General features: G+C 42.7%; 1 protein-coding gene across 1 annotated transcript in view; it reads right to left on the bottom strand.

Annotated features, from left to right (window-relative positions):
- Positions 1-11907, bottom strand: part of DLGAP1 (DLG associated protein 1) — a 593928-nt gene extending 582021 nt beyond the window's left edge. Inside the window, exon 1 of the mRNA XM_039526426.1 lies at positions 11727-11907. The gene's annotated coding sequence lies outside the window, so the exon portion shown is untranslated. The remainder of the gene's footprint in view (positions 1-11726) is intronic.
- Positions 11908-16062: the final 4155 nt, after the last annotated feature.

Genomic DNA, 16062 nt, shown 5'->3' with positions numbered 1-16062 from the left:
TTTTTTATGTGTTTCAAATATATATATGAAATATAGTTAATTCAGGGGTCCTTTAAATATTCTTGTATCATATGAAAGAATGCATTCAGCTATGGTTTTGAACAACTTACAAACAAATTGGTTTTTATTTGTGTAGTATCTGGTTAGACAGAATGAATCACATCTATTAATCTAAATCGTAGTAATAAATTATCCGACTCTACTGGTGGTAGGAAAACCTTTATCATATTAGGCCTCACAGTACAACTGTACTGTAGTCAATTTAAAAAAAAATTATTCATATATCACGGCACACTAAATAATGAAGTGATTATTCACAGTTTGTGGAGGGGCACACATCTGCTTATATAAAATTCTTTAATACACTATTTGCTCTGCCACTATTTGCTCTGCTGTGGTTATTATAGTGGTAAACCTTCCCATTCCACTGTGATTGTATCCATGGTGATAGTCGAATACCACTGGCCATGTAATAATACAGAGTGTTAATTCTCAACATTGAGTATGTTTTCAAGGGTAGTATGAAGGGTATTATCACTAAGGGCTGGAGTGGGCTTTCAGGTTAGCCCAGAGTAAGGGTCCTGACACAGAAGCAGCCCCAGGAAGAAATTCACAGCCACAATTCCTCCTGGAAGGATTCCACTTACTTCCCCCTTGCATTTGGCCAGCTACTCCCAGTCTCTCTCCACACTGTGGGGAGTTTCTAGAGACATGGGGCAGAACTAAACTGCAGGTAGGCTAAGAAGGCATGGAGGTTAAGGGATCTTACCCACTCCCTGTTTGGCCAAGTAAGACAAAATCCTAAAAGATCAATCCTGCCTAGACAAAAATGCAAAAACTAAAAGGAAGAAAACTTCAGTCTCAGCATGCACTCCAGGTTTGCCAGCAACCATTGTGGGATGGGAGAGAGGAGCAGTGAACAAGGCCAACTGTTTGCATGTAAAGCTTCAGCCCAATGCTAATACAATGTCAATACACTTATCTGTCTTTAATTGTAAAAGACCAATTCATACAACACAACTGAGATAACACAGTGCTAGTCTTATTCAAACAGTACTGGGACCAACATAATAGTCAGTTTTGAATGCATTCTAGTTGTGAAGAAAGTTGACATGAAATATCCTGAGTGGGCCAACATGTCTAAATTGATCTCTGACCCACTTATAAAAGCCCTATATTCTTCTCTACTAGGGTAAGGGAAGCAAAGAAGATTAAAATGGGGAAGCAGAGTTCCCAATGGGTCACAACTGTTCTGTAAAACACACAAAGTTCCTGTTCACAATCCTGAATCCTCCATTTGTTATCTCTAACTACAAGTCTTTCTGAACTATGTTGTGTTTTACAGAATCAGCGCCTGACCCTGCAAACCTTCTCCCAGTGTTCTCCATATGTAGTTGTGCATGAAAGGTGTGCATGATTTAGTCCTAAATAACAACGTACTGTATTATACACTGCTCTTAAACAGTTTAAGATGAGATCATTATACACAAATAACTAACTACAATAGTTTGAGATTTTTTGCAGATCCGATTTACATATGTACATGGTTCCCAGGTGATACACATCTGATCTTTACTAAGACTTTCTTCATAAATTCAACCTTTCTCCAGCCTAATACAAAAGGTCCAACTCTCTTCTGGCCATACTAAAGTTCAGGAGCCAAAATACTCAGCAAGGTGGATGGCTTAAGCCAACCTGAAGTGTCCACAGAAATAGAAAGTGGGCCAAGAGAGTGGGCATAGAGGCAGAGAGCCAAGTCCCTGCATAATCTTCCAAGGGTAGTAAACCTTGTCTCGGTGACTGAAGAGTTCAGAAGAAACTGAAACATGAAGCTAAGTCCTCCTCCTTCTCCTAAGGTCCTCTGCTACAGACAGGTTTTCCCAGGGGCAATCTAGGCCTAGAATAAGGGGAGTATTATTGATGCAATGCATGTACCTCGTTCACTTTTTCAATGCTCTGTAGAGAAAAGTCTGGCCTTCTACAAAGATGGTAGTGATCGAATCCCTTACTATATATGTATATTCATCTCCAAAAGTAGTGCAAAAAATAGCAGGTAAGCAGTAGGCTAAGCATAATCAATTATGGTGTTTGTACAGCATTTGAGTAATGGAACATCCCCAATGTAACACAACACCTACCTGCTGTTCACATAAACTCATATGCTTTTGATAGGTCAAACAGCTTGTCTTGAATTCCCTGCTCAAAGAGATCTCCATTAAACTGAGTGCAGGATCAATCCCAGGGTACAAACTGAAGTGTTTTTGTAGGAACCCCCATTTCTTATTTATGCAAAAGGTAAATTAATTCAAAACAGGCTGTGTTGGTTTTATATGTACTTAGCACACTATTGGTGCTTTGTAAGTAAAAGGTAGTCAAATACCATATTGCAGAACATGTCCATGTTTCTACCCTTTATTATCTGCGATTTTTGAACATTCACATGATTGGGTCTTTGTTTACATGAATTTGGGGGGCCAGGCTTGTCTTCATAAGGATATTCATACTTGTCTAGATCCCCCATTTACTGATATAAATTGTTAATAATAGCATATTATTTATAGAACTGGACAAATTACTGGTTGCAAACAAGTTACCTGATTACATTTATCCCTTTTTTTTCCTGTTTGCAAACTGACCCTGTAACTTGCAAGTAGCTGCCAAATACTTTACATTAATAAACTATCTGTGGGTTGTAAATGTACTGTTCACTTAGCCCATTCATTATTTATTTGTGGTGTATAATTGGTCACATAAGCCACGCAATGTTGTTTCTGTCTATTGACTGGATGACTGAAACACTTAACTAGCAATAGATGAAAGAATAGAAAATACTCCTTTTCATGTATAAATACTCTTGTTCACACAATTTTGCCATACATCTCCCATTATAAAACAGTGTACAAATTCCCAAATAGCAAACATACTGTTTTATTTCTCTATAACTGAGGATGGCGTATCATGAGCATTCTGCAGCCCAGAAATCTATTAGAGCATTGTTGCTGATCTATGGCAAGAGATCTTTATTGGTATCACACATTTGCAGATTTTAAGAGAAAAATGTTAATTACCAGGTACTATGTTGCTTTATGTTACTAACCTATTAGAAATGAACTATTCTTCATCTGCAATTAAACATTAAGTACTGTAGTTGAACTGATATGGGCTTTATGACAACTCTGCAGAATTTCAAGGGGGTGGGGGGACAAAAACCCTCATCTTTCAAGTGATTTTGTCTGTGCCATATCTATGTGGGTTAGACTATATAGTTTTAAAAATGGAAATCTAAGATCCAATAAAACAAATGACTTCATAGCATCTTAGCAGGTAGATTTATAAATACTGCTCTCTTGGATAAGCAAGCAGCTATCTTCTTTGTTCACCACACATTAGCCTCTATTGACTTCAACATCAGTACCTCTACTATAAATACATTTAGATTCATCTTCTCTCTATCGGCAAGAAAAAACAATCAGAGGGCATGAAACAAAGGCTCCATAGTGCAATTTTGAGTTTATTTAGTGCAGCAGATATCTAATCTCTTGACCAAATATCATAAATAAGTGCATCAATAAAAATAATGCCTTTTCTCACTAAGAATGACTGTTTCCCAAATAAATGTAAGCATTTCCCGGTAATCTGTGTTAAACACACACAAACACACCAACAGTACTCTATACGGTATATTTTTTGGATACACAATTACTGGTCTAATAACAGTCAATGCTAGTTGAGTCAGTATATATAAATGTAAGCAGAGTCAGGATGAGCCCCACCCTGGCATCTGGTGGTAAATTATGGGGAGTGCGGAAAGAAGTTTCAAGTGTTTGCATTGGCATTTCAGTTATTTGCATTGGCACTCCCACCCCACTTAGCATACCGCAAAGCAGCATGGGATGGTTATTTTCACAGCTGTGGGACCCCCAATTTCGTTGTTATTGGGGCAGGAGGAACGAAATGTTGTCACCCTGATTAAGTAAATGAGGAACTACAAAACTGTCTTATGATAGAGGGTTTCATTATCAACTAAATAGCACTTGCTAGACAAGGGACATGGGTTCCAAAACCCATTGAAAGGAGAGAGGCTGGGGACAGATATCTGTACTTGGTGCTATAAGCGCCTTGTGTGAGCCAGAAGCACCAGTTCCACCTATGTCTCTCTCCACTGTGGAATGTCAGAGTTAATTTTTGATTCCCTTAAGAATCTAGATACAGGTTACTGAGCTGAATTCACTGGCACTGGGGCTCCCCTACTATGAGCTGGAATCACTAAGAGCAGAAATCACTGAAGAGCTGGATTTGCTGAGCTGAGAGCACTGAGTACTGTGCTAATGAGTGGGGGAGCCTGAAGCAATACCGTGGAGCAGAGCAGCTGGCAGAGTGGAGTGGAGCAGTTTGTGCAGCCCTGGGTGAGTGGAGCTGAGCAGCTCGCGAGGACGGCCGGAGCAGATCACAGGACAGCTGGTGGACCAGAGCAGCTGGCAGAGCGGAGCAGCCCACAGAGCCAGCGGAGCTGAGCTGTTTGCGGGGACGGCTGGTGGAAGCAGAACCCCACGAAGAGGCAGGGCAGTTGGCCCCAAACCATGTAAGGTGCCCCTTTCTACCCAGGCTGGGGAGGGGTACCCCTGCAGAGAGACTCTTGAACTCTGGGGCTGCACTGACCCGGGACAGAGACTTTTGGATTGTGGGACTTTTGGGACTGTGGGTGATTTAGGGGTTGCTGGACTCAATGGCCCAGAGAGGAGGACACAGCCCAATTTGCTGGGGTGGGTCTTTGCTCACAGTTTGACCTGTGAACTCTAGTTGAGGTATTTTCCCAATTTAATGCTTGTTGTTTATCTCATGTAATTAAACCTTTTCTGTTACACCAAGAGTCTGTGCTTGCGAGAGGGGAAGTATTGCCTCCTTGAGGCGCCCAGGGGTGTGTGTGTAAGATTTTTCCAGGTCACTGGGTGGGGGCTCGAGCTGGTTTGCATTACGTTGTGGGGAAGGGACCCCTATGTATTGAACCCGGCCCTTGCTGCTATCAATTCAGCCTGGCAGAGGGGTTACATAAATAAACTGAGTGCATATATTTATTAAAACTATTAATGCTAAAAACAAATGTCTAACTATTCAAGGTGATTTTTCCCATAGAAAATGGTTCAATAATATTATATGCTATGCATGAAACTAGATGAGAGATATATTATGTTACATCATACTAATGTTCTTCAGCTAACAGAACTATACAATTAGCCTGTTTGGATCTGGATGAAATTAACTTGTTTTGACATCACAATGGTTGTAATTATTTTATTGATAAGCTGGTGTGGTACCACTTACGAACTCATAAAAGTGAGTCCTACCTGCACTATTTATCCTTTGTGTGAGTTTTTCCCTGTTTATTGTAATTTGCTTCTCAGCCATGTAATATACCTCGTCACTGGGAGAAAACAAATGAGAGAGAGATTATGGTATTCGCAAAATATGTTTTAGAACATTTGTTTAAGTCCCCCAGGAGGAAGGGACCTGCTCTCTCTGAGATGAGTCAAACAGTTGGGTAGATGACTTGCTATGACAGGATCCCATTTTGTAAGAACCTACAGGAATTCACTCCTCTTGAGTTCTACAGAATTGTCCTGTGGCAGAAAATATGAAAACAAAGAGGTATAGCAGCAATACAGCTGACAGAAGGAATATCAACCACAATAGCAAATACTGAGTTAAATTATGCCTGGCTGCCCTACAGGTGCATAGGCAGAGAGTGGGTGTGAACTGGAAAGAAGAAGCAGCCTCTTTCAGCCTCCTTGTGGTTAGACAGAGCTGGAACCTTAGTGACCCCTCAAGCTTCTAGCATCCCTTAGGCCCACAGCAAAAGGAGAGGAAGCAGCTGGGCCATGGCCCTTGTCCCACCATACACCACAGAGATGTACCATTGGCATAGGAGAATGTTCAACCCCTTGAAGAAGTCATAGCACGAGGCATGACCTCCCTGAGTACCGAGGAGTTCCACGAGGCATTGTGTTTCTCTGAGACATGATGCCATGCAGTGCTCCTGCTGGAGTAGTGCATCTCCACATTAACCCCTTACTAAGGTGGTGGGTAAAAGGTACAGTTGAGTCTTACCGACTAATAGTAACCAAGGTTTCTTTGTCATTTCGCAACACTTTTACTGTGTTTAAGACAAGGTGAGAACATCAGACAAAGCAGTTTTCAACATGTTAAATCTCAAAGTGTAATGAACATTGAATAAACTGAAATTATAGTAAGAAACAGTATCCTAATTAGAGAGATACTTACGTGCTCAGCCTATGAAACTATCATCTCCCAGGACAGCTGCAGAAGACCAGCAAAGAATTGGCTACAGAAGTTACTTTTGGGGCAGCTACCACAGAAACCCCCACTCTCTATTATGGGATTTTAATTTATTTATTAAACACTGGCCTGCCATCTTACCAGCCCACCTTAGTACCTGGAGCATTCTCATTAAAACCAGTTATCTGCAGCTGTTACTTTCCACGTGTATGCTCTAGATAGGGGTTAAGACTGAGCCTGGAAGAGAAAAAAAAAGAGGAGTGTTCAAGCAGGTTCTCAGACCAGGCTGCTGAATAATAGCCTGAGGAATCTTAGCTGGAGTAAGAGCCAGCGTAGGCTCTACATCCTTCTATGCCACCCCACAGTGACATCAGAAGTGTTAGCTGGGAGCTATTACAAGCCAACACAAATCAAAACAATCTTGGTGTTGGTCTAACTGGTGCTGTGCATCAAACTAGCCCCCAATAGTCCTGGGAATCACAAGATAAAATACGTTCTTCTCCTCACCCAGGTCCTGCACAGAATGGAGTTTTATTGGACTGAAGAACATTGGGCATAATTTGTGGGACAGTCAAATACGAACTGGCAATACACATCTTTGAGGTCCAGAGATAAAAATGTAGCAACTGAGTCAAAGCCTGAAGGAAGACAACCTACCAGCATCTAGAAGTTTACTCTTCTTTACACACTTATGCAGAGGTCCCACAGTTCTCAGATCACCAGTTTTCTTGTGCATGGGAAATCAGAAAGGATATTTTTATGTGGGTTTGAGGATGGAAAGGAAGGAACTGCGAGACAACATGCTGGTCTCAAATTCTTACAATATAGGAATAAACATTATGGTGTGGAACTGGAATAATCGTTTCAGATATGGGAAGGGTAACAAACATCCTATAGAGAACCCTTTGAAAATGGCTTCTCACTGATCAAATACTATTCCCTCAGCTTCAAAGAAATAAAATGCAGCTGTCCACATACTAGAAAACAGTGAAAAGGGGTGCAAAGTCAGTTCTCTTTAGTAGATCATGTTCCAAAGGTATCTGGTTTTGCATACAATGATGGCTTCTTGAGCTGGTATTGATGTGATCGAGAGAATAGTTTTCTAAAAAAGAAGGGATAACAAGGTAGCTCCCATGGAAACATGGTGGAAGTGGAGGGTTCCAGGGGAAGAAATATGTTCCATGATTCCAAAGCATCCTGAAGCTTTCTAAAGAGCATATAGACCTGAACAACTCGCACCAAGTAAGAGTAGTTTGAGGAGCTAGACTTGGAATTAGTATCTGCCTTCTAATTACAGATTCACAAGTGACACTAGTATTTGTATTAAGACTGGTTGCTCTAGCAGATGTTTTCAAATTATCCAATTTTATCAGTACACATATCTTTACCCAAACAGAAATCTGGACATGAAAAAAAAATCACTGCCCCTTGCAGATATTTTCAAATTATCCAAAGACACATCATAACACTATAAGAAACTTTGTCCAAGAAAGTCCTACATAACAAAGAAGAAAGGTCCATCATTCCTCCAGAAGTGGAATAAAAAGAAATGAAATAAATAAGGTTCTCTAAGTTCTTAGACATAGTTAGGGCCAGCATGTGGCAGGTCTTCAAACCAACTGCCTGACAGAAAAAAAGTGCTTTCTTCAAAGAGCAAAAAGCATATTCATGAAGGTCAACCCTATGGGTTGAAGGAACAAAATGTGGGGGCAACAACTGCAGCAGTGCAAGCTTTGGAGAGACCATGCAAGGATACTGTGCACCCTCCGCATGACCACAGCTCTGTTTGAGATAGCACAGAGGAAGCATTAGGGAGCAGCAAAGGCACAGCTATGCGTAGTCACTCAACAACAATCCCATGTAAAGAGGAAGGTGCCAGTGACTGCTGCTAGAAGCTATAGAATGGATATGCTTGTATTCTTGTCCTGGGGTAAGGGAAAGGATTCCATTCCTCTGGTTCCCATGGAGATCCCCTATTCAGGTTCCTTTGGTTGGACTTTGTGCAGAGGTCCAGAATTTAGAATTAACAGAGGGACACAACATGTATTACATATTCCTGACAAAAACAGCCTTCTTAAATCTTGAAAGATAACACTGTAGAAGCTGTAAAATTAATTTTGGTTACAGAGATTAAGGATAGGATACAATATCTCATGATTAAGTGCCTTGAGCTCTATCATCTTAAAATGACACCACAGATTTGACAGCATTGTGCCCGTCTGTTACAGTTAGAATATCTTGAATCAAGTTTCACACTCTGAGACCATAGCATGAAAATCACAATGTGAAATTGTGTGGACAGTAGTTTCAAAAGCTATTTGTTAAGGAACTGAGTTTTATCTAATATATTCTTTTAACAACTATATCCACACTACATCTTGTACTTCCAGATGCTAACGTGACTAATTCATTTGCCCTCAGCTGTAATATCATTATAGGAAGGGCAACATCACAAAATCTCTCTTGCACATTTATATGATTAAAGTGCCCATCCAACACTAAATAGATTAGAATGGTCTCTGATCAAGCAACTATTTACAAAATGTAGTATCAAAATGCCTGTTTAGTTGAGAAAAAATCCCTTTAATTCAGAAAAATACATAAAGCAAAGCACTACTGTTACTTTATTTTTTAAGTTACCTAATTACCTTTCTAGTAAAATACAGCATTTGTGCTGATGTTTGTTTTCATTAGCTGACATCTGATTTCAATAATTCAGAAGTATAACAGGAAAACAAGTATAAAGAGTGAAGAAGGAAAAAGAAATACAGTGATTGTCACTAAACACTCAGTATTCATCAACAGTTAACAGTGGTATTGGATACTCCAGTTGTTTCAGGATAAGCTCTGTACTTAACAGGGGGAATACTGGTGGAACAGGTAACATCTATCAAATCAGCAGAAACTTTTGAAGTGCACTACTATATCTCAAAAACCTTTGCAGGCTAATGTTGCCTTTTAAAATTGACCACTATATAAAATAGTATATGTTTATTAATATAGAAATGTATTGTACAATGCAACAGGGAGAGCATCTGTCATCTATGATTATCACATCTATGCCCTTGATATTAATTTAGAAGTAGATCATCAGAATGTTAGACAACTATTCTCAGTGTCTTCCGGTTTTTATCATAGGTCAGCTACATTTTAAAATAAATATTGCTGATAGTAATATCTTTTTAAATAATAGAAATTTATTTATATAGTATACTTCTAGTAAATAAAAATATTAATAAAACATTATCCAAAAATCAATCACATATAGAATCAAAGCAGTTCCTGATAAATATTTCTCAGCATTCCCCCCAGACTAAATAAGCACATCAATCTTGTTTAAAAATAGACACCGTACAATAGTTTTCTGACTATTATCTTTATCTAGATTACAAAAATAAAACCACAATTACATAACAGCCTTTGCTAAATGTGATATTTTTCTCAAGACACTGGGGGATTTATATAAATTTGAATCTGTTCACAGTAGGTGACAATAATCCTCCAAAACAAGATATGTTCCATTTCTCCCACTCTGCCTCTTCAGAAATCTAGAAAATGATTTTTTTAAAAACAAACACGCACGATTTATACGTTCTCCAAATTTGCTTTTAAAATGCCTTAAATCCCCACCTATACTACCAATCAAAAAGAAAAGTCTCCTGGTGATTGTCTGAGAGGGCATGTTTACACCCTCTACTTTCTGTACACCATTCCTGCTCAAAAATGCAAATCAAATGAAAATCCCTATTATGAATACTGAGTAGCAAGAGCAGTAAAAATGCCTTCCCTAAACCCAATCCAAGTTAAAGGACCAACATTCCTAATTAAATAGCATAAATGAGACTTTTCTGTGTCATAGATTTTCTATCCCTATCCCTAACAGCAACTATCCCTAACAGCAACTTCTAATGCCTTGTGGTCCTCAGGTTCCAGCCCAGATTGGATACTGGCTATTTTACCGGAGGGGGGGGGGGTGGAGACAAATAATCCTGGCTTTTCAGAAACTGTCCAGTTAACATTTATGGATCTTTACAATATGTTGTTTACATTTGGCTGCTTTTTTATGTTAGATGTTTTGAGGGAAAATGCCACACCGAAACACCTCTCAACTGTGAAAGGGGTTGGGATGAGGAGCTTCCAGTTCATCTAAAAGCCTTGATCTCCCCACTCATTCCCTTCATACAAACACACAGAGTAGGTTTGCTGTTCCTGGACTAGTTATCGGGTTTATTAGCGAGGGTCCTCCAGACATGTCAGTGCTGAACCTCTTTTAGCATCAGCTGAGCCAAACGCAGTAGCTGAAGCCTTAAACTGACAAGGAACTATGACCAATTCATCCTTCCCTGGGTTTTCGGCCATCCTCTCGCACAGAGAGAGATTTACACTTCCTAAACACAGCAGCGCAGACTCCTGAATGCAGTCTTCATTTCTTCCCCCTTTCTGCCTCGAAAGGTTCTCCAGCAGCCGCACTCCCAGAAAATGAAAGTGTAATGTGCTAGCCCCCCCTGCCCCCAGCCCTGCGGAGCGGGCATTGTTTGATTTTAAACGTAGCCCGGCTTACTCAGTTTGCTCGCACTGAGCTACCGAATACAGGCAAGGTCTTCCCTCAGTGTCAGGGAATACCCAACCCGGGGCTTTGCTGGGAGAGCACACAATTTTCACCCTACTTCTGTTTCTGGGCTTGTGGGGGTGGGGGGTGCAAGCCGAACTAGCTGTCAAGCCCCCACAGCGAGCAAGGGACCTATTTTAGTAGCCTCTGCTGTACTACCATCCCCTGTGTGCACGCGTCTCTCTGTGCTAGGTGCGCCGCTGGCGGGGGGGGGGGGGGGGGGTAGCGATAGTTATCATGGTTACTACACCCCCGCGGTGTTGTGAACTAGGAATGAGTCCATGCGGATCGGGGCTGGAAATCTGCGCGAACAACCCAGAGCGAGACACCCGGCGGGCGAGCGGGGCCCGGGGGAGTCGGGGGGCCGGCGAGGAAGGTCTCCCCGCTTTCCGCGCAGACCAGCCGCTCTCGCCCAGACACCCGCGACAAACCACAACGCGGGGCCAGCCACAAACTCCCCAGCCCTACGATGCAGCAAATATGAGGGGGTGGGGGGCGGCTCAGGCGCCTTCCCTCGCCACCCTCCAGCCCCCTACCAGTGATGCCCGCCTCCCTGGCTGGCAGCAATGGCAAAACCTCGCCTCCTCTGCCCCACACCCCCCGCCAGCAGCAGCCTGCAGCGGGGCCCGCGTTTGCTAAGCACCCCCCACACACACACACCCGCCCTTCCACGCAGAGCCGGGGGCGACACCTCTCCCAGCGAAGGGAGTCCCACAGCCCCCAGGGCCAGGCGGAAGGGGCCCCGCCCGCTTGCCAGGGGCAGCCGCGCTCCGCATGCCGCCCGTTTACACGGCCAGCAAACACCAGCGAAGCGCGTGTTTACCTTGAGGTGCCCGCGCTCCGGCCGTCCAGCGCTGGCGGGAGAGCCGGGGACGGGGAGGAGAGGGAGGCAGCTGCAGCTAATCCCCGGTTTGTGGCCAGGCTTCCCGCAGCAGCCGTGTGCGGGGCGCGTTTGCCCCGCGTGGCAGCGCGCAGCCCTCCTGGCCAGGCGCGGGCGGCTGCACTGGAGTCCTGCAACGCGCGGCGCCGGCTGCGCCCGTGGAGAGGAGCGGGGAGGGAGACTCGCCGCTCGCACCCCCCCACCCGTGTGCGCACGTTAGTGCTGCTGGGGAGAGGGGGAGGAGCCCCGCGCTCCCTCGCCCACCCACCACAGCGGTCGCTGCAGCCCTCGCTGCTGCTGGCCCCTGCACCCGCATGCAGCCAGCGCGGTGCCCCGCCGCGGCCCCCCCAGGAGTTGGCCGTAGGGTGGCCGGGCGAGCCTGCCTGACCCTTGAAGGGAGGAGGAGGAAAGAGACACCTGCCCGGGGCGCCCCACTCCCCGAGAGATTATGCAAGGGAAAGACCCTCCACTTGTACACCCAGGGACTAGAAATCACTCCCAGCTGCTGGGCTGGAGGGGGCAGGGGCAGAGAGACTGGGGGGAAGATTGGAGGAACAGGGAAAGTGGTTTACACGTGGGGCTTGCCAGAAATGTAATACCACGTTCCTTGGGCAGCAGGGATTAGCCCACAGCAGTTTAGTAACAGTCTGTACTGCTGCCATTAGGCCTTCTCTACAATGGGCAGACTACAGCAGAAAAACATGGTTAAATCTGGTGCTGGGGAGGAAGGTGCTAACATCCTTGCCCTGGCCAATGTAGACAGGGCATAGTCGGGGTGGAACTCTTATTATGACATGTTTATACTGCACCTAGACTAGTGAGGAGCTGAATTCTGATTGGGGCGTCAAGGCTAGAGCTGTGTGAATAACTAGTTTTTAGCTGCCCCGGGCAGATCAGGAAAAAAATAGTTTCAGGTCAAATTGCAATGAATTTTTTTGATTTTTTTCAAAAAAGAAATATATATTTACACATTAGTGTGGATTCAATGAAACATTTTGTTCAGCCTGAAACAGTTTCTTGTTTCTAGGGGGGTTACGTTTTAAAAAACAAATACTCTACACGAAAAGTCATTTTGAATCAAAAAATCAACAGTGAAATGTTTTGTTTTGAAAGCACCAAAACAAAATGTTTAGATTTTCTCAGTGAAAACAATTAGGCAAATTTTACATGAATTTGCAAAATGTTTTCATGTCACCAAATCTGCATTTTTCAGCAAAAAAAAGTTTTGTCTGAAAAATTTCACCCAGCATTAGAGGCAATTGATCTCATTAACCTCTGAGGATAAGACAAGAAGCAATGGGCTCAAATTGCAGCAAGGGCAGTTTAGGTTGGACATTAGGAAAAACTTCCTGTCAGGGTAGTTAAGCACTGGAATAAACTGTCTAGGGAGGTTGTGGAATCTCCATCAGTGGAAAATTTTAAGAGCAGGTTAGACAAACACCTGTCAGGACAATATTTAGTCCTGCCATGAGTGCAAGGGACTGAGCTACTAGATGACTTCTGGAGGGCCCTTCCAGTCCTATGATTATTATATCAGAATAATAAACAGTGGTAATAATGGCTGGCTGTAAATTCTGGAGGGCTTTGTGCAAAGAGATATGGAAAGGGTTTTTTCACTCATGGATGAGTAACAACAGGGCCCCAAAAAAACAGGGATAGGGAGGTATCATCCCTCATCCCTGTACCATCCCTGTAGGGCTGATTCTGGCTAGAATGGCTTTAAAGAAAGCACAGGCAGGAGAGTGCTGGGTAATGATGTGTAAATACTGCAAAAAGTTATGGATGAACATTTGTTTGAATTTTTGAACAAATTTGCCATAACTGCATCCCATCTCTCTTTTTGTGTTCTCAGCAAAATTTAGAGTGAGCAATGCAAAATATTCACAGAAAAGAACATCCTGAATTTATTTTTGCAAGTATTCAAAGTGGAAACCTGATTTAGGGTTATGCTCATCCAAATTAGAGAACAGAAACATTGTGGCAATTATATGTCCAATCAAATACACTCAAATTTCAAATGTTGTACCTAAAGCAATACTTGCAACAAAGAGTTATTGGGAAATGTATAAGATCAAAGACAGTGCATTCAATCAATTAATAAAATAATGTAAATTGAGATCTATTCACAGACAATTTGGGAGAGGGGGAAGAAAGGCTAGATCTGATGAATAAACTGTTTCCAGCTAACTCTAGTGTTGGGCAACATGCACTCCACTATGTCTCTGTGAGTGACTCCATTAGGTATGTGAATACAGAGAAAAAGTCTGTGGGAAATATACTATCCTTGCCTTGATCCCTTAACCTTCCCAGGAAACACTGTTATACTTTCCCCCTTCTCATGCCTCCACAACCTCAATCCCTATTTCAGGACACTGAGCTCTAGCAAAGGAGATTTATACATAGATTAATAAAGTGTACTAACTTCTATATTCAGTGGTTCCTTATTTTTTTTTCATTATTTATTCCCATGTTTCTCATCTCACCTCTCCAAATATAAATCTAATCTTAAAACAATGATGGACACTAAGCTAGTATGCCTTTTAATAAAACCAGTTCTCAATGAGAAGTAGGGAGGAAGTGCAAGAGAGCTAGAAAAGGAAAAATCTATCCCTGTAGTCTGGTGCAAACTCAGCCCTCTTCCTACAGCTGCTATCTCTGTATATGGGTGCGAGCTGCAGCTTCAGCCTTTCTATATAACTTGAGCAGAATGTTAGGACCACTGGATTTAGATAAAAATCAATCCTGTAACTTTTCCCACACTGAACCCAGTTCCATTGCCTACCTAGATGCTCATATGAAATCTGCTTTGTTTGGCTTTGAGCAGCCTCATAACCGGGTTTATGTAGTAGAAAGGGATATGGGACAGGCCTTTCAATCCAGGCAGAGTACCACACTATGAGCAAGTTGTACCAGTAACATTTGTAGTGATTCAGCTGTAAAACTGGGTTTATGTTAAAAAGAGACAAAATAACTTGCAAAGGAGAAAAATTGTGTTTGTGGGTGTTGTCTTTTTGCTTCTTTATGATGTGCATAGGTGGCCTGATTTTTTTTTTTAAGTTTCTTTTTTTGTTTCCTTCTGGTTTTTAGTATTAGAAAATCGGGTCACATTTAGGCTAGAGAACATGATGACTGGTGAATTAGTGGAATGGTGATGTCACAAAAGACAAGAAAATGAATGGAGTTTTTAATCAGACTATTTAAAACTTGTTTGTTTTTAACACTTGTGTCATCATTTAAATAAGGAAGTTTTGATGAGATTCAGCCCTCCAATTAAGGTTTAGCGATCAGAACAAAATCAGGGAGGAGTATAAAAGTATTGCTCAGGCATGCAGGAGTGAAATTAGGAAGGCCAAGTCACACTTGGAGTTGCAGCTAGCCGGAGATGTTACGAGTAACAAGAAGGGTTTCTTCAGGTATGTTAGCAACAAGAAGAAAGTCAAGGAAAGTGTGGGCCCCTTGCTGAATGAGGGAGGGAACCTAGTGACAGAGGATGTGGAGAAAGCTAGTGTACTCAATGCTTTTTTTGCCTCTGTCTTCACAGACAAGGTCAGCTCCCAGACAGCTGCATTCTGCAGCATGGTATGGGGAGGAGGTGACCAGCTCTCTGAGGGGAAAGAAGTAGTTCGGGACTATTTAGAAAAGCTGGACGAGCACAAGTCCATGGGGCCGGATGCACTGCATCCGAGGGTGCTAAAGGAGTTGGCCGATGAGATTGCAGAGCCATTGGCCATTATCTTTGAAAAATCATGGCGATCGGGGGAGGTCCCGGATGACTGGAAAAAGGCTAATGTAGTGCCCATCTTGAAAAAAGGGAAGAAGGAAGATCCAGGGAACTACAGGCCAGTCAGTCTCACCTCAGTCCCTGGAAAAATCATGGAACAGGTCCTCAAGGAATCAATTCTGAACCACTTAAAGGAGGGGAAAGTGATCAGGAACAGTCAGCATGGATTCACCAAGGGCAAGTCATGCCTGACTAATCTAATTGCCTTCTATGATGAGATAACCGGCTCTGTGGATGAGGGGAAAGCAGTGGATGTGCTATTTCTGGACTTTAGCAAAGCTTTTGATACAGTCTCCCACAGTATTCTTGCCAGCAAGTTAAAGAAGTATGGGCTGGATGAATGGACGGTAAGGTGGATAGAAAACTGGCTAGATGGTCGGGCTCAAAGGGTAGTGATCAATGGTTCCATGTCTAGTTGGCAGCCGGTATCAAGTGGAGTGCCCCAAGGGTCGGTGCTGGGGCTGGTTTTATTCAATATCTTCATTAACGATCTGGAGG

This window comes from Mauremys reevesii, linkage group 2 (genome assembly GCF_016161935.1).
Source record: "Mauremys reevesii isolate NIE-2019 linkage group 2, ASM1616193v1, whole genome shotgun sequence".
Lineage (NCBI taxonomy): Eukaryota > Metazoa > Chordata > Testudines > Geoemydidae > Mauremys > Mauremys reevesii.
Note: the sequence above shows the minus strand (reverse complement) of the source record. Positions and strands in the feature narration are given on the sequence as shown.